We start from the raw sequence: 18,183 nt of genomic DNA on the forward strand, positions 1-18,183 counted from the left end.
CATAAGGAAGAATAATCATATTGGAACGTTAGTAAAAGAGGATTATAGACAATCATAAGACATCAGGAAATTTCTTGTTAGAATTAACTTCAAAATGTCTATGGATTAAGTGGTCCCTCAGCCCAGGACACCAAACACAAGCGAAAAAGTGATGGAATATATTCAGATATTAGAGAATTCTGCAACAAAATCGATGTTGCTTTAAAATCTCCCAATAATTTCTGACAGATCCAACCGAGCTGGGCAGTTCATTGAGAAAGCAGCTGTTGCCATGTTAACGCATCAGATGTATTTCTGGCAGAAAATGATATCCGAGAGTGTGTGGAAAATGTGTGTGAGAGTCAGAACTGGGTCCGAAATGAAACCAGTGGTGGCGGCACAGAGCAACTGAAAGGAAGAGAGCGGATGGTGCAGAGACAAGCTGTTGTCAGCTCCCGGATCCTGCAGCTGTGTTTCTCTCTCTTCACAAACTCTCCCACTGAAATTAAAATTAGACTATCTAGATTCTCAGACTGACTGATTTCTGTTACTGAAATCCGAACGTTTCCTGTCGTGAAAATTCCATCTGAATTCAAGGCAGCAATTCCCACTTCAACCCGTTTCTTTGCTGCATTGATCGCGCTTTTGTCGACTGAAACCTTAAAATCGACCCAAACTTTCCCTTAAATTCTCTCTTCAGGTCTGAGCAGCGCGATCCAATGACAGGAGAATCTTGTGATTTGACACAAGAAGGACTGGGAAATCAGCCGCTGAGAGCGGACACACAAACACAGTAACATTAGTCTAACCCAGCCGCCCCTTTAGCACACTCTCGCTGACACAGTGTTCACCTCTGCACATTGACAGGTCAAACTGTGTCTCAGATTGACAGCTCCGAGGACAGGCTTTCTTCTCCTCTCGCTCTGTGCTGTGGATTCGGGGAGAATAATTGGAGTTTCCCAGCTCAGTAACTATTAAAGCCTCTGAGGCTGGCGATGCTCACAGTGTCTGTTCCCCAGATTCGGGGGGCTGCAGCCAATCAGAGTTGTGCCTGGTTTAACCCAGAACTGTTTGAAATTATGATCTTGTTCACAAGCTGAATTCTATTTGTTCAGATGAAGATACAGATGGTTTGCACTCAGTCATTAACCAACAAGATCCCCCCTTCATATACAGTTAACGAGTGGGGGTGGAGGGATAGACATGGACAGAGTGAGTGAGGGCGATGATACACAGACGGCCAGACAATGTCTCAGTGGCTGAAATCCTTGTAAATTCCGGCTTTATCCAGAAAGATTCTCTTGGAGATTCTCACTGATATTGTAACAGAGACACATTATGAATCCCACACTCAGGGACAGTGCTGCATTTTGACAGAAGGGATGGGGAGAGGCAATAGAAACTGAATGGCCCAGTTCTGAGCAGTGTGCAGGCTCAGAGTGACCAGAGGTTCAGAGAGATCTTGAAGGAGAGAGGCGAATTTGAGAGAGTTGTCAGGAAGGCGGATTGGATGCTTGGCTTCGTAAATGGAAGCCATGATGTGGAAATGCCGTCTTTGGACTGGGGTAAACACAGTAAGAAGTAAGCCACCAAATAAATCTGTTGGACTTTAGCCTGGTGTTGTGAGACTTCTTACTTCATAAATGGAGGCATTGAGTATAAAAAATGGGAAGTTATGCTCAATCTTTATAAAGCTCTGCTTAACTACAGCTGTTTTAGGATTGCACCCAGACCCGGTAACCACACTTTAGAAAGTGTGAGGGTCCTCAGGAGATTTACTGCTTTGGATCCAGCGATGATGGATTTTAGAGAAAAGGTTTGGCTGGATAATTCGGATTTTCTCTCTTTGCAGCTGACGGGATTGAGTGGTGATATAAGAGACGTGTGAAAGAGCATAACACATTGAACACAGGCCAAGTTGCTGGATTAGCTGCGAGCAGAAGGATTCAGGGACAGGCAGTGAAGATTTAAGACAGGATGTATAGGAGGCATCGGATCCCAACAGCGCGGAAGGAGGCCACTCGGCCCAGACATTCTGCGCCGACTCTCCGACGGAGAATCCCTCCCTGCAACCACAAGTAATTACCCTACTAATCCCCCCGACAAGAAGGGTCAATTCAGCCTGGCCAATCCACCTAATCTGCACATCGTTGGGGATGGGAGTAAACCGGAACACCCGAAGGAAACCCACGCACACGGGGAGAACGTGCAAACTCCACACAGACAGGCAGCCAAGAATGTTAGTAATGAAAATGTTAGTTACAAACGCTGGGGATTCCCCTTCAATTTGTGGCATCTGGGAATCAGCGAAGCGTCCAAAAATAGGACTGACAATAAATATAACCACGGTAGGTATTCACATGGTACTGTCATTCTGTGCAGTATTGCATCTGTTGACCGCGTGGCCTAATGGATAAGGCGTCTGACTTCGGCAATCGTAGTGATAATGCTATCAGAAAATTGCAGGTTCGAGTCCTGTCGCGGTCGTCTTATGCAGAAATCTGGTCGAAGTTCCGGAAAAAAACGAAATGTCCTTCAAGAGCTGAAAGCTCTGCATTTTCTTGCAAACATTGCCGGGCGCTATCTGAGAATGCACTTCCTTGTTGTTTTCTTCACTCAATTTTCTAATCTCATTATTTTATTCTCCTCCCAAGAAATCAATCTTATCTTTGAGATCTTGATAAATCATTGATGCTCCCGAATGGAGCAACAGGCTTTGCAGCAAATGGTTTAATCAAATTCTGTGGAGGGAATTCTCACATCCTCAGGAAGAGGTTTAATAATGAGCTGAATGAACTGTTTCTGTTTACAGGGATGAAAGGTTATATCACTGGGCTGGTAATCCAGAGGCGTGCACTAATCATTGGGAAGACGGAGTAAATCCCACCACTGGTGAAATTTAATTCATTGATGAAATCAATCTGGAATTGAAAGCGCGTATCAGTGATGGCGGCCTTGAAACTGCCGCCGATTGTTGTAAAACCTCATCTAGTTCACCAGTGCACTTTAGATAAAGAAGTCTGCCCTCCATGTGACTGCAGACCCAGAGCAATGAGGGTGACTCTTACCTGCCCTCTGAAACGGCCGAACAAGCCACTCTCAGTTGATGGACAATTAGGGAAAGACAACAAATGCTGGTTCAGCAGGCGACACCAACAAGCCATAAAAAGTAGAATCATTAAGTAGAAAGAGAATGGCCTGGTAACGGATTGAGAAACTGGATGCTTCTTCTGCTGCAATAACAAGGATGAGGGAGGCCTGATGCTGGGCTGTAAATTAGTGAAAGATTTTGAAAAATTTCATTTCGACACAATAGGCCAGAGAAGGGCAGATAAAAATGTATCTCACTCTCTCATACATCTCATTGATGGTTGGTGGCTTTAGCACAATGATGTACATGCGACCAGCATATCAGCGAATCCGAAGAGTGTGAGAGAAATTCCATCAGTAATGCTTCCCCGACATCCTCCAGATTGAAGCGAGGCAGCATTCATGCTGGTGACTGGGAGGAATTTGTTACTCATCGTTGAAAATGGCCAAAACGTTTCCCTCAATCTACAGCACGCTTTTATGAGGCAGAATGGCGGGAGAGAAGAAAGTAACAGAGAAGAAAGCTCTGTGGGCCGAGAATGGGCCTGCTCACTCACTTGAAGACCCATGGCAGTAATTCACGGCCCTGACTGGGTGTCATCCTCGAATCAAGAGACAGACAACGATAACAACTGCTTGTTACAAAATAACTAACATAAAAAAGCCACGTCCAACATTAATATTGTTAAAACTTCCCGATAGTCTGAACAATTCTTGTTTATTTATACCTCTCTGGTCTGTGAGCTTCGCTCTTCCTGGGTGTGCTGGCATCTACTGGCCGCAACCCAGAACTTCAACAGAGGGAAGACGTTCACATCAAGTGAGGGTGTTCCAGGAATAGGTCAATATGAAGAATTAATAAAGGGGTGTGATTGGATAGACCTCGTAATTTAATCATTAAATCCACTGGCTCGTTGGTCGAGGGGTATGATTCTCGGTTAGGGTAATATTAGTATGCCAGTGCTTCCGGGTTTAAAACCCGGACAAGCCCAGCGATCGTTTATTAAATCGGGAGCAGGTTTGAGGTCAGGAGAAATCATTGCAGTGAATATGTCACTGCAGAACACGAGAAGAAACGATCACCAGATTTAAATTTCGTTTGACCATCCAAAGGTTCTGAAGGATATGACACGGGAAATTTGCGAAGAGACTGGAAATAATTTTGGGTGGCACAGTGGTTAGCACTCCTGCCTCACAGCGCCAGGGTCCTACGTTCAATTGCGGCCTCGGTTCACTGTTTGTGTGCAGTTTGCACGCTCTCCCCATGTCTGTGTGGCTTCCTCCCACAGTCCAAAGATCTGCGGGCTAGGTTGATCGGCCATACTAAATGGACCCGATTGTCAGCGGGATCAGCAGGGTAAATGAGCGTTACTGAACTAGGACCTGGGTGGGATTGTAGTCGGTACACACTCGATGCACCAAATGTCCTCCCTTCTGTACTTTCGGCATTCTACGATTGGAGACGATTAGCACAGCTGCATTGAATGGAAAGCTGGATAAGTGTTGGAAGGAGAATGGAATTCAGAAACAAACAGATAATGTTACATGAAATGGTCGGGTGGAGGGTCGGGTCGAGCAGTTTAAGAAATCGAAAAAATGGTCCCAATTTCACTTAGGTATCTTATTTATTGAATCACTCCAGATCTACAAAGTGTCTGAGAGACTGGGAGACAATTAGTAATTCCCCAATCACAGGATGAACAAAACACAGGGTTATACAGAATGAATCATTCACTCATATACATCCACAGAGATTGCCAGATAGACAATGAATTCCACACTCAAATCCTGCACCACACACTACGTGCGACAGAATGGTTATCGCACCCATACACACAGAATAGCTACAGCACAGGAAAAGATCATCCGGCCCTTTGTGTCTGGGAGTTGGCTTTTATATAGAAGCTCAGTTATCCCAGCCCACATCATGAAAGCATGGCAGCAAAACATGAAGAAGACACAATATATGTCGTTAAGTAATTTGTAGAGAGTGCGTAAGGAGCTTGCAGATAGCTACAGACAGGTTTTGTACATGGGCAGACACCTGGCAACTGGAATATAATGTGCAGTTATTCACTTTGGCAGGAAGATAACAAAATCAGATTATTACTCAAATATAGAACGGCTGCAGATTTCCAAGGTGCAGAGGGATCTCGGTGCTCGAGTGCACGAGTCACAAATAATTAGTATGCATGTTCAGCAAGGAATAAAAAAGGTTAATGGAATATTTGATTTGTTACAAGCATTTAAGCGTGTGAGAAAAGAATGTCATGCTTCAGTTGTACAGGTCATTAGTGAAGTATCTCGAATATTGTCTGAAGTTTTGGTGTCCATATTTAATGAAGGGTGGGAATGTGTTGGAAACGATCCAGAAGAGAATTACCAGTCTGATATCATGAATAGTTCGACAGTGCAGAGAAGATTTACTCGGTTGATCAGAGGAAAGGTTACGCAGACTGGCTGGGCGTCTTTGTACCAGAGATACTCCGAGTGGGAGGTACCTTGCTCAAAGCACCTCAGATCTTGAATGGTCTTCACAAGTTGCACGTGGAAGTGATGTCTCTACTTGTGAGTGAATCCAGAACAACAGGCACTTAAAGAAAACTGAGCTTCTTCTTTTCGGATGGCAAATTCTGTTCTCTCGGAGCATTGAGCGACTTTGCAACTCTGCCTCAGAAGGCGGTGGAAGCGGGGATATTGAATATTTTTAAGCCGGAGGTACATAGATTCTTGTTTGGCAACAGAACCAAAGGTTATCGGGGATAGATAGAAATGTGGAAATCGAAACACAAACATATCAGCCATGATCTGAGTGAATGGCGGGGCAGGCTTGTGGGGCCGAATGGTCTACTTTTGCTCCTATTTCCTCTGTTGATGTGTATGTCGCCTGGTTGTAAATTGCCCTTGAACAGGATTGCTGAAATGCACCAATACTCACGGTTCACTCGGAGCACCGGAATGAAAGTAAATTATGGAAAAATTAATATCAGACCGTGGGATTCCCAGTTCTGTCAGACTGCATGGTTGCTTCCGGACTTTTGCAGAGATATTTTCTCTGCAATGAGTTCTCGGGAGCTCAGCACTGCTTCGGCTTTCGCTCATTGTCGCCCTCTTCATTGCAAGGAATTATCTTCTAAAAAAAAGCCTGCCTGGGTTCGTCCGGGATTTGAACCCGGGACTTCTCGCATTTTAATGCTACGCCCAAAGCGAGAATCATACCCCTAGACCAACGAGCCACCCGTTGGAGCCCAACGCAATGAAAACAACTTTTCAATGTATCCCAAAGTTTATCAACCATCTTTTCACAACGCAATTGTTTATCAACCACTTTTTCACAATGCAGCAGAGGTGTCAATGAACAATGTTCTATTTCACTGCCTGTTCTCGTGAAGATCAGAAGCAGTTATATCAATTTTCACTACTCGCCAAGTCAGCCTATGGTTGTGACTCGCCAGTCCCGTGTGTAATGTCATTCTGCCAGTCAGTTGGCATTTTAGGAGAAATTCGAAGTCATCCTGACTTCATCAGTGGCCTCATGGTTATGGTGTGAGTGATGTGAATCATGGTGTGATTGAATGAGCCTCTGTTTCAGTCTTTCCGCGGTGAGTTTTCATGCTGAGGAGAAACATGTGGGACATGGTCTGGGAATGTTTCACACCGCTCCATTCCTAACATTCCCTGACCTGATGGGATAGAAATTTCCTGTGTTTGCAGCAGCTACATTTGAAACATGTTCCATCTGGCTGGACATCCAGGAGCGATTGTGGGGGGAACCTTCCTCCCCAACCCCTCATGGATAGAAAATCAAATGGAAGGAGACGGTTTGCAAGTTTCTGAGAAGTTGACGAAATGTCGAGTGGTTTTGGCGATAGTCTGTTTATCGATTGTATTCTGCACCGGTGGGTGCAAAACCGACTCTCACCATTAATCGACGGAACATTTCGTACATTGTTTCTCTCTATTTGAACACACTTAGCTGTGTTCTTCCACACTTTCTGTGAACTGATATGATTTGAATCAATGTCGCTGAGAGAAACTCCAATTCCGACATTGAACATTTGATTGAATACTCAGGGCTTAAGAAAGAGGATCATGTTTCCCTATGAATCTGCTGTGTATTCTTCATTATCTATTCCTCTATCAACGTCTGCAAAGACAGCTAGTCTGCTTTGAGAGGAACATATATTGATTGGCTCAGCTCCTTGCATGTCACCGGATCGTTGGTCTCGTGGTATGATTCTCGGTTTGGGGGATTCATAGAAGACTGGAGCAGCAGGAGACCATTTGGTCCTTCAAGCCTACTCCACCGTTCATTCCGATCATGGCTGATTGTCCAACTAAAGAGCCTAATCCTGCTTTTTACCCATAACCTTTGATCCCTTTCGCCTCAAGTGCTATATCTCGCCGCCACTTGAATACATTCAATATTTTGGCATCAACTACTACCTGTGGTAATGAATTCCAGTCGCCGGAATTTGGCGACGAGGAGATTTTGACAGTAACTTCATTGCAGTGTGAATGTAAGTCTACTCTGACAAATAAATAAATTATCTTATCTACAACCACTTTCACTGTTGCCTCACAGGGCCAGTGACCCGGTTTCAATTCTGTCCGTGATTCACTGTCTGTGTGGAGTTTCCAAGCCGGTTCCAACAACATCGTCCATATCGAAACAGACATCAAGTTTCTACAAAGATGCAAGAAAGCAGCAATCTCCACATGTGTGGAGTTCGCACATTTTTTCAGTGCCCTCATGGGTTTCCTCAAAGATGTGCAGCTTTGGTGAATTGGCCATGCTAAATTGTCCTATAATGTCCCATCATGTTTGGGTTAGGAGGAATATCGGGGTAATTACCTGGGGATAGAGTGGGATGCTCTGTCAGAGAGCCGGTACAGACTCAATCGACTGCATGCTTCCTTCTGAATTGCGATGACCCTATGCCTCCTCTACTTTTTTAAATCTTCAGTGTTCCCAAAACTTTCTGCTCGCAGTGACTGCAACGATTTCCGCCTGAGTACTTTAGTTCAATATTAGGCACTAGGATTCTGTATGAGAACCTCTCTGGCTAAGTCGAAGGCACCCTGAAATCCATCGAAAAGGAACCGCCAGCTTCTGAAGCGACACCACGAACTTCTTACAGAAGCTCAGCACCCATGGAACAGTTGAATCAGGAATACTCCTCGTCACAACGGACGTCTCGGCACTCTACACCAGCATCCCCCACGACGACGGCATTGCTGCAACAGCCTCAGCACTCAATACTGACGCCGGCATCTCCACATCTTAGTTCAATATGTTATACACTTTTACGCATCTCTCAGAGCCGCACTTAATTCAGTTTACTTCAACGAGAGGAACTCTGTATTCTCCAAACAAATCATGCAGCTAAAATCCCTCATCGCCGTGTCCATTTCAGTAAATCTCATTTACACCCTCCCAAGGACCCTGACACATTTCCTAAAATCGCCCCATCTCTTCTGTCAAAATGCAGCATTGTTCCTGAGTGTGGAATTAATAATGTGTCTCTGCTACAATATCAGTGAGAGCTGAGACTGCAATTTCTGTTTCTCCAAGAGAATCTTTCTGTATAAAGCCGGAATTTACAAAGATTTCAGTCACTGCGACATTGCCTGGCCGTCGGTGCCTCACTGCTCGAACTCACTCTATCTCTGTCTATCACTCGAACCCCTTTCATTAACTCTATATAAAGGTGGGATGTTGTTGCTTAGTAACTGAGTGCACACAATCCGTATCTTCATCTGATCAAATAGAATTCAGCTTGTGAACAAGACCACCATTTCAACCAGTTCTGGGTTAACCTCGGCACAGCTCTGATTGGAGACAGCCCCCTGAATCTCGGGAACAGACACTGTGAGCATTACTGGCCTCAGAGACTTTAACAGTTACTGAACAGGGAAACTCCAACTAATCCCGGAGAATCCACAGCATAGAGCGAGAGGAGAGGAAAGCCTGTCGTGGGAGCTCTCAATATGAGACACAGATTGGCATGACAATGTGTAGATGTGAACCTGCTCCTTCCGTTCCCAAACTGTAATAATCAGGAATACAGAACGCCCAGTAATGACCAGCTTGTTGCAATGTGTTTGAATTAACACGATGTCAGATCATCTAAGCAGCATTTTGAAATTCTCACTCATTCAATATATTCTGATGAAATGTGTCATTGCATAAGAATCTTCCTCTGATTTGAGACCTTGTTTTGCCCTTGTGCCCCTGATGCTGATTTTAAAAAAAATTATGTTCACGCTATGATTTTCCTCATGGAACCACAGGAAGAACAAAAGAAAGGTAACAGCCATACAAGGAACTTATTCGGCCTAGCTTGTACATGCCAACCCGGGGATACTAAAGTGTCATTTCCTAGTTCACCCAGCTGCACCCGGCCCGGAAACATGCAGCTGAAAGCATGATGGAGATCCAAAACCTTCATACCAAACAATCACTGGGATTTGTGGCTCTGTGAAGCAGCCGAAGTAAACACTCCCAAACATAGTCTCTGCGAGCAAGGTTCGAACCTGCGTGGGGAAACCCTGTTGGATTCCTCCTCAGTAACGTTCAAATTAACTTCATCAGGCACCAGGATTGTGCAGAGCACAGTGTGTGAGGCAAAATTTGTTCCTGTCCTTTGTATCTTTGTCTCTGACTGAGAACTCATTTCTTAGGTCAGAGACTTGTTTTTCTATTTCAATAATTTTTCATCAGAAACGAATTACGTCCGAATAAAAACTGAAAAAGAGAAATCTCCATTTTATTTCATGACTGTCAAATGTTGCGTTCGCCCTGTTTCTGTCCACTCGGTTTAAAACACAAGATGCCGCGGATAAGGTTCTAAATAAAATACTAAATCGATGGTTGGGAATCGAACCCGGGTCAACTCTTTAGAAAAAGCAGTCAGACTTACCACTATACCACCATCACTCACTTTGCTTAAACAACCCTTATTTTCATCAGTTATAATTACGGAACTACCTTAGTTGCTGATTTCATCAAGCTCCAGGTGTGTCCATTGCACAGTTTATAAACTCAACTTGGCTTGTCTCGTTTTTTAGGACGGCTGCCACCTGTTTACTGTTGCTTCAGACTGAGAACTCATTGATTAGCTTTGAGGCATGTTCTTTGATTTAAACAAAGTTTCCACTGACAGCAACTTTAAACTGGATTTTACCTTGGACACACACGGATGGTGACAATATTTCCGAGGCCAAAACATTGAATGTTTTCAAAGCAGTTGGATATAGCACTTGAGGCAAACTGGAGGAAAGGATACGTGGATACAATGTGGGACCAGTTGGATGATGAGCCATGATCATCATGAAAGGTGGAGCAGGCTCGAAGGGCCGAATGGCCTCCTCCAGCGGCGATGTTATTTTTCTGTGTTCTTTTCACTGCATCTGTTAATTTGCAGAAAGTTAAGCTCTGACAGTGAATCTGGTTTCCTCCAGGCCCAATCGGAGGGTGGTCAGAAACTGTCTGTCACTGTCAGAAACTCCATTATCAGCGACTGTGGGATGATTATTTAACTGGCTGTCATTGGTTGTTGAGGGTGTGATTTACTGTTATCTGTCAGTGCAGGAGAAACAAATAAAACAGGAAATCCAGAGATTCGGAGAGCAGATAATTTGTATTTTCACCCGAAAGAAACTCAATGACATCTGTAATCACTATAATAACTGAAAAAAAACAGATATGATTGGCTCTTGCCGCGGAACCTGGTGAACAGATGTGGTCCTGCACCATATGGACTCCAGCGGTTCCAGAAGGCAGCTCACCACCACCTTCCCAAGGGCAATTATGGATGGGCAATAAATGATGACCCAGACAGCGACGCTAACATTCCATGAATGAATTCAAAGGCAATCTGCGGGAAGCGGGCCTCAGAGTGTTACTGAGGTGAAGAACTATAACTAACCCCCTGTAATCCGGAGCAAAGGCTAAAAGGAGGGGAAATTCCGTCTGGGACCTTACATTTAGTGAAAGCTTTGTCCTGTGAATGTGTAGGTGTGAATATTGTGTAAGAGAGTGTGCATGTCTGTGTGGAGTTTGCACGTTCTCCTTGTGTCTGCGCGGGTTTCCTCTGGGTGTTCCGGTTTCCTCCCACAGTCCAAAGACGTGCTGCTTAGGTGCATGGGCTATGCTAAATTGTCCCTTAGTGTCCCAGGATGTGGAGGTTCGGGGGATTAGCGATGGTAAAATTGCGCGAAAGATGCTGTTTCAGAGAGTCGGTGCAGACTCGATGGGCCAACTGGCTTCCTTCAGCAATGCAGAGATTCTATGCATACAAAGTGTATTCACTTATGAAACCAAGAATCCCTTCTGTTTTCCTAGCGACTCTTTTAAAATTTCTTCTCAAATTCAACGATCTCTCTGAACCTTAGGTCCATCTGGGCCTGCACACTGTTTAGAACTGGACCATTCAGTTTCTATTGCCTCTCCCCATCTTTGCTGTCAAAATGCAGCACTGTTCCTGAGTGTGGGATTAATAATGTGTCTCTGCTACAATATCAATTAGAGCTGAGACTGCAGTTTTTGTTTCTCCAGGAGAATCTTTCTGTATAAAGCCGGAATTTACAAGGAATTCTGTCACTGAGACATTGTCTGGCCGTCTGTGTCTCACTGCCCTAACTCACTCTGTCTCTTTCTATCCCTCTGCCCCATCTCATCCACTCTATATGAAGGCGGGATATTGTTGTTTAGTGACTGAGTGCACACAATCTGTATCTCATTTGATCAAATAGAATTCAGTTCGTGAACAATATCATCATTTCAACCAGTTCTGGGTTATCCCCGGAACAACTCTGATTGGCTGCAGCCCCCTGAATCTGAGGAACAGACACTGTGAGCATCGCCGGCCTCAGAGGCTTGAACAGTTACTGAGCTGGAAAACCACAGCTAATCCCCGAGAATCCACAGCACAGAGCGAGAGGAGAGGAAAACCTGTCCTGGGAGCTGTCAATCTGAGACACAGTTTGACCTGACAATGTGCAGATGTGAACCTGTTCTTTCCATTCCCAATCCGTTTTAGCCAGGAAAACCGAACGCGCAGTAATGACCAGCTTGTCGCAATGTGTTTGAATGAACACGATGACATATCATCTGAGCAGCATTTTGATATTCTCATTCATTCTATTCATTCTGATTAAATGTCCTTCTTATGCTCTGTGTGTCTTTACATCAGAATCTTCCTCTGACGTGAGACATTGTTTTGTCCTTGTGCACCTGATGCTGATTTTTTTTTCATTCTGCTCACGTTATGATTTTCCGCATGGAACCGCAGAAAGAACCAGAGAAAAGTACCAGCACAGAAGGAACCCATTCGGCCTATCACATCCATGCCAGCCCGAGGACACCCAGGTGTCCTTTCCAAGCTCAGCTTCCGACACCCGGCCCAGAGCCATGCAGCTGAAAGCATGATGGAGATCCACATACTTAATAGAAAAAAATTGGCGACTTCGTACGTGCCTGAAGCAAACATTTCCAACCATAATCGCTGCGAGCAGGGTTCGAATCTGCGCGGGGAAACCCCATTGGATTTCGAATCCAACGCCTGAACAACTCGGCCATCGCACCAACTTATTTTCCACAGTAATGTCACCACCTCAGTAAAGTGCATATATTATCTTCATCAGTACCAGGATTGTGCAGAGCACAGTGTGTGAGCTGAAATTTGTTCCTCAACTTTTACTTTGTATCTTTGTCTCTGAATTCATTTATTAGGTCAGAGACTTGTTTGTTTCTATTTAAATTATTTTTCAGTGAAAACTAATTACGTCCGAAGAGAAAATGAAAAAAAAATATCTCTATGACTGTCGAATGTTGCGTTTGCCCTGTTTTTGTTCACTCGTTTGAAAATGCAAGGGGCCGCCGATAAGGTTCTAAATAAATTATCAATGCGATGGCTGGGAATCGAACCCATATCACCTGCTTGAAAGGCAGCTATTTTCACCACGATACTACCATCGCTCGCGCTGCATAAGCAATCGTTATTTGCATTTGTTATAATTACGGAACGACCTTAGAACATAGAACATTACAGCGCAGTGCAGGCCCTTCGGCCCTCGATGTTGCGCCGACCAGTGGAACCAATCGAAAGCCCCTCGAATCTCCACTATTCCAATATCATCCATATGTTTATCCAATAACCATCTGAATGCTCTTAATGTTGACGAGTCCACTGCTGCAGGCAGGGCATTCCACGCCCTTACTACTCTCTGAGTAAAGAGCCTACCTCTAACATCTGTCCTATATCGCTCACCCCTCAATTTAAACCTTAGTTGCTGATTTCATCAGGCATCAGGTGTGCCCGTAGGAAACTGAAATTGGCTTGTCTCGTTTTAGCCACTTTTTTACTATTGTTTCATACTGGGAATTCATTGATCAATTTTGAGGCCTGTTCTTTCATGGAACAAAGTTTCCACTGAAAGTAAATTGAAGCTGAATTTTCCATTAGAAAGATCGTGATGGTGAGGATTTCATTTTAAGGGTGCCCACCTACTGTTATGACCTGCGATAACTAATTAAAGAAATCAGAACTGTGATGGCCAGGAACTGACCCTAGATCAAATGCTAGCACAGTCACCACTCCACCACCATCGCTAACTGGTTCTGCCACCCACTCTGCAAGAAAGTTCAGCTCTGACAGTGAATCTGGTTTCCTCCAGGTCCAATCTGCGGATGGTCAGAAACTGTCTGTCACTGTAAGAAACTCCATTATCAGCGAGTCTGGGATGACCATTTAACTGGCTGTTACTGGTTGTTGTGGTTGTGATTTACTGTTACCTGTCAGCGCAGGAGCAACAAATAAAACGATACAAACACTTATTTGGAGAAACGGCTTCTCTTGTGGCACTGGGAGCATTTGCATAATGGATCATAGAACCCCAACAGTGCAGAAGGAGGCCATTCGGCCCATCGAGTCTGCACCGACCACAATCCCACCCAGGCCCTACCCCCACATATTTACCTGCTAATCCCTCTAACCGACGCATCTCAGGACTCGAAGGAGCAATTTTTAACGTGGCCAATCAACCGAACCCGCACATTTTTGGACTGTGGGAGGAAACCAGAGCACCCAGAGGAAACCCACGCAGACACGAGGAGAATGTGCAAACTCCACGCAAACAGTGACCCGAGCCGGGAATCGAACCCAGGACTCTGGAGCTGTGAAGCAGCAGTGCTAACCACTGTGCTACCGTGCCGCCCAATGTTTGGTTCTGTTCAGTTTGACGGCAGTCACGTCTGATGCACTTTGATTCTTGCATTTTTTACCCACGATATCCTTTCCCTGTCGCGACATGTCATGTTTGTTTGCTCGTTTGCTTAAATGTTGAACTGGAACCAATTGGAATTGGCCTATTATTTCAGCAAGATGAACTTTCTACTCTGAGCGCTCTTTGTTGCAGTACGAGCGCTGCAGCTGCGGATCTGTGGTGCAAAGAATGGCATGTAGGATTTCTCATCATTGTTTAATTTAATTTAATTTGATTTGTTATTGTCACATGTATTAATATACAGTGAAAAAGTATTTTTTCTTGTGCACTGTAGAGACAAAGCATACCGTTCATGGAGAAGGAAAGAAGAGACTGCAGAAGGAAAGAAGAGACTTGCTCATTGTTCCACTGGAGCAAGCTGAGAGGGAATGATTGGAGGCAGGAGTGCTGGTGAGAGATTGATAGAATTATTTATTTATTTAATTAGTCAGCTAGTGTGTGTTTTTTTTGGCCTTTACTTTTGCAGTAGTATTTTTCTTAAGTTTAAAGTGAAAACCGGAAGTGGGCTGCGAAGGAGTCTGGGAAGGGTTTTTTAAGCGCGCAAAGTATAAAAGGTAGACTGCAGTATACAGCGGGCAGCGTCGGGAGCGGGCAGGGGAGTGCGTGGGAAGCAGAGCGTGAGCTATAAGGCTTTGGCTCACAGTGCTTAGGCAGAATGGGCGAGCAGGAGTGAGTTTAAATTCATTTTTGCACTTTCTACCTGGTACTGGCAAGGTATCCAGAGGGGATGGGTGTGCAGGCAGTGCTATGTTCCTCTTGCACTATGTTTGAGGTGAGGGACGACGTCAGTGTCCCTGCTGATTACATCTGTGGGAAGTGCACCCATCTGCACCTCCTCCAAAACCGTGTTAGGGAACTGGAGCTGGAGTTGGATGAACGTAGGATCATTAGAGATGCAGAGGTGGCCATAGACAGAAGCTTAAGTAATACAGTTACTCCGAGGAATGAAAACAGATGGGTGACGGTGAGAGGGGCTGGGAGGAAGCAGTCCGTGCAGGGAACCCCTGTGGTCGTTCCCCTTAGCAACAAGTATTCCGCTTTGGATACGGTTGAGGGGCATGACATACCAGTGGTGAGCCGCAGTGAGAGGATCTCCAGCACTGTCTCCGTCTCTGTTGCTCGGGAGGGTAAGGGGCAGAGCGGGAGGGCAATAGTTATTGGGGACTCGTTAGTTAGAGGGATAGATAGGAGGTTCTGTGGCAGCAAAAGAGACTCACAGATGGTATGTTGCCTACCGGATGCCAAGGTCCGTGACGCCTCGGACCGTGTTTTCTGGGTTCTGAAGGGGGAGGGGAAACAGTCACAAGTCGTGGTACACATTGGTACCAACGACATAGGTAAGAGAAGGGACGGGGATTTAAAGCAGGAATTGCTGGAGCTGGGCTGGAAGCTGAGAGCCAAGACAAAACATGTGGTAATCGCTGGTACGTTGCCGGTGCCACGTGATAGCGAGTTGAGGAACAGGGAGAGAGTGCAGTTAAACATGTGGTAGCAGGGATGGTGTAGGAGGGAGGGTTTCAGATACGTGGATAATTGGAACACATTCTGGGGAAGGTGGGACCTGTACAAACAGGACGGGGTGCACCTGAACCAGAGGGGCACCAATATCCTGGGAGGGAAATTTGATACCTCTTCAGGGGGGTTTAAAATAATTTGTCAGGGGAGTGGGAAAAGGAGTTGTAGTCCGGAAGTCAGTGTTGAGGGTGGTGAGCTATTGGGGAAGGTATCAGGGTCAAGGGTGGGTACCGGTAGACAGGAAGGTGGGTTGAAGTGTGTCTACTTCAATGCAAGGAGCATCCTGAACAAGGTAGATGAACTTGGGGCGTCGATTGGCACTTGGGACTACGATGTTGTGGCCATTACGGAGACGTGGGTAGAACAAGGACAGAAATGGTTGTTGGACGTTCCGGGGTATAGATGTTTCAGTAAGTGTAGGGAAGCTGGTAAAAGAGGTGGAGGAGTAGCATTGTTAATTAAGGACAGTTTAACAGCTGTGGAAAGGCACTTCGAGGGGGATCTGCACACTGAGGTAATATGGGCTGAGGTTAGAAATAGGAAAGGAGCGGTCACGTTGTTAGGAGTTCACTGTAGGCCCCCAAATAGTAATAGAGATGTGGAGGAAGAAATTGCTAAGCAGATTATGGAGATGTGTGGGGGTCACAGGGTAGTTGTCATGGGGGACTTTAACTTTCCAAATATTGATTGGAACTTTTGTAGGTCAAATAGTTCGGATGGGGCAGTTTTTGTGCAGTGTGCGCAGGACGGTTTCCTGACACAATATGTGGACAGGCCGACAAGAGGTGAGGCCACATTGGATTTGGTACTGGGAAATGAACCGGGCCAAGTGTTAGATTTGGTTGTGGGAGAGCACTTTGGAGACAGTGACCACAATTCGGTGTCTTTTGTTATTGCAATGGAGAGGGATAGGGCCGTACGGCAGGGCAAGGTTTACAATTGGGGGAGAGGTAATTATGATACGATTAGGAAAGAATTAGGGGGCATAAGTTGGGAACAGAAACTGTCAGAGAAAGGAACTAATGAAAAGTGGAACTTTTTCAAGGAACAAATACTGGGTGTCCTTGATAGGTATGTCCCTGTCAGGCAGGGAGGAAATGGTCGAGTGAGGGAACCATCGTTCACGAAAGAGGTGGAATGTTTTGTGAAAAAGAAGAGGGAAGCTTATGTAGGGATGAGGAAACATGGTTCAGATGGCCCGATTGAGGGTTACAAGTTAGCAAGGAATGCTAAAAAAGGGGCTTAAGAGAGCTAGGAGGGGACATGAGAGGTCCTTGGCGGGTCGGATCAAGGAAAGCCCCAAGGCTTTTTACTCTTATGTGAGGACTAAAAGAATGACCAGGGTGAGGTTACGGCCGGTCAACGACAGTAGTGGGAACATGTGTATGGAGTCAGTAGAGATAGGCGAGGTGATGAATGAATTCTTTTCTTCAGTGTTCACCAAGGAGAGGGGCCATGTTTTTGAGGAAGAGAAGGTGTTACAGGCTAATAGGCTGGAGGAAATAGATGTACAGAGGGAGGATGTCCTGGCAGTTTTCAATAAACTGAAGGTCGATAAGCCCCCTGGGCCTGATGAAATATATCCTAGGATTCTTTGGGAGGCAAAGGATGAGATTGCAGAACCCTTGGCTTTGATCTTTGGGTCCTCGCTGTCCACGGGGATAGTGCCAGAGGACTGGAGAATGGCGAATGTTGTTCCTCTGTTTAAGAAAGGGAATAGAAATGACCCTGGTAATTATAGACTGGTTAGTCTTACTTTGGTGGTTCGTAAATTGATGGAAAAGGTCCTTCGGGATGGGATTTACAACCATTTAGCAAGATGCGGATTAATCCGGGATAGTCAGCACGGATTCGTGAAGGGCAAGTCGTGCCTCACAAATTTGTCATACACATGGATTTTAGAAAGGCGTTTGATAAAGTCCCCCACGTTCGTCTTATGATGAAAGTGAGGAGGTGTGGGATAGAGGGAAAGTTGGCCGATTGGATAGGTAACTGGCTGTCTGATCGAAGACAGAGGGTGGTGGTGGATGGAAAATTGTCGGATTGGAGGCAGGTTGCTAGCGGAGTGCCACAGGGATCAGTGCTTGGTCCACTGCTCTTTGTGATTTTTATTAATGACTTAGAGGAGGGGGCTGAAGGGTGGATCAGTAAATTTGCTGATGACACCAAGATTGGTGGAGTCGTGGATGAGGTGGAGGGCTGTTGTAGGCTGCAAAGAGACATAGATAGGATGCAAAGCTGGGCTGAAAAATGGCTAAAGAGTTTAACCCTGATAAATGTGAGGTGATTCATTTTGGTGGGACTAATTTA

The 18,183-nt window shown here is 45.3% G+C and overlaps 2 non-coding genes across 2 annotated transcripts; one reads left to right on the forward strand and one right to left on the reverse strand.

Annotated features, from left to right (window-relative positions):
* The first annotated feature begins 2,374 nt into the window (after positions 1 to 2,374).
* Positions 2,375 to 2,466, forward strand: trnar-ucg (transfer RNA arginine (anticodon UCG)). The gene is given in 2 exon segments: positions 2,375 to 2,411; positions 2,431 to 2,466. It is a non-coding gene; the product is annotated as a tRNA-Arg (tRNA).
* A 10,110-nt stretch (positions 2,467 to 12,576) lies between these two features.
* trnas-cga (transfer RNA serine (anticodon CGA)) lies at positions 12,577 to 12,658 on the reverse strand. The gene has a single exon. It is a non-coding gene; the product is annotated as a tRNA-Ser (tRNA).
* Positions 12,659 to 18,183: the final 5,525 nt, after the last annotated feature.

Source organism: Mustelus asterias, unplaced genomic scaffold (genome assembly GCF_964213995.1).
Source record: "Mustelus asterias unplaced genomic scaffold, sMusAst1.hap1.1 HAP1_SCAFFOLD_35, whole genome shotgun sequence".
Taxonomy (NCBI): domain Eukaryota; kingdom Metazoa; phylum Chordata; class Chondrichthyes; order Carcharhiniformes; family Triakidae; genus Mustelus; species Mustelus asterias.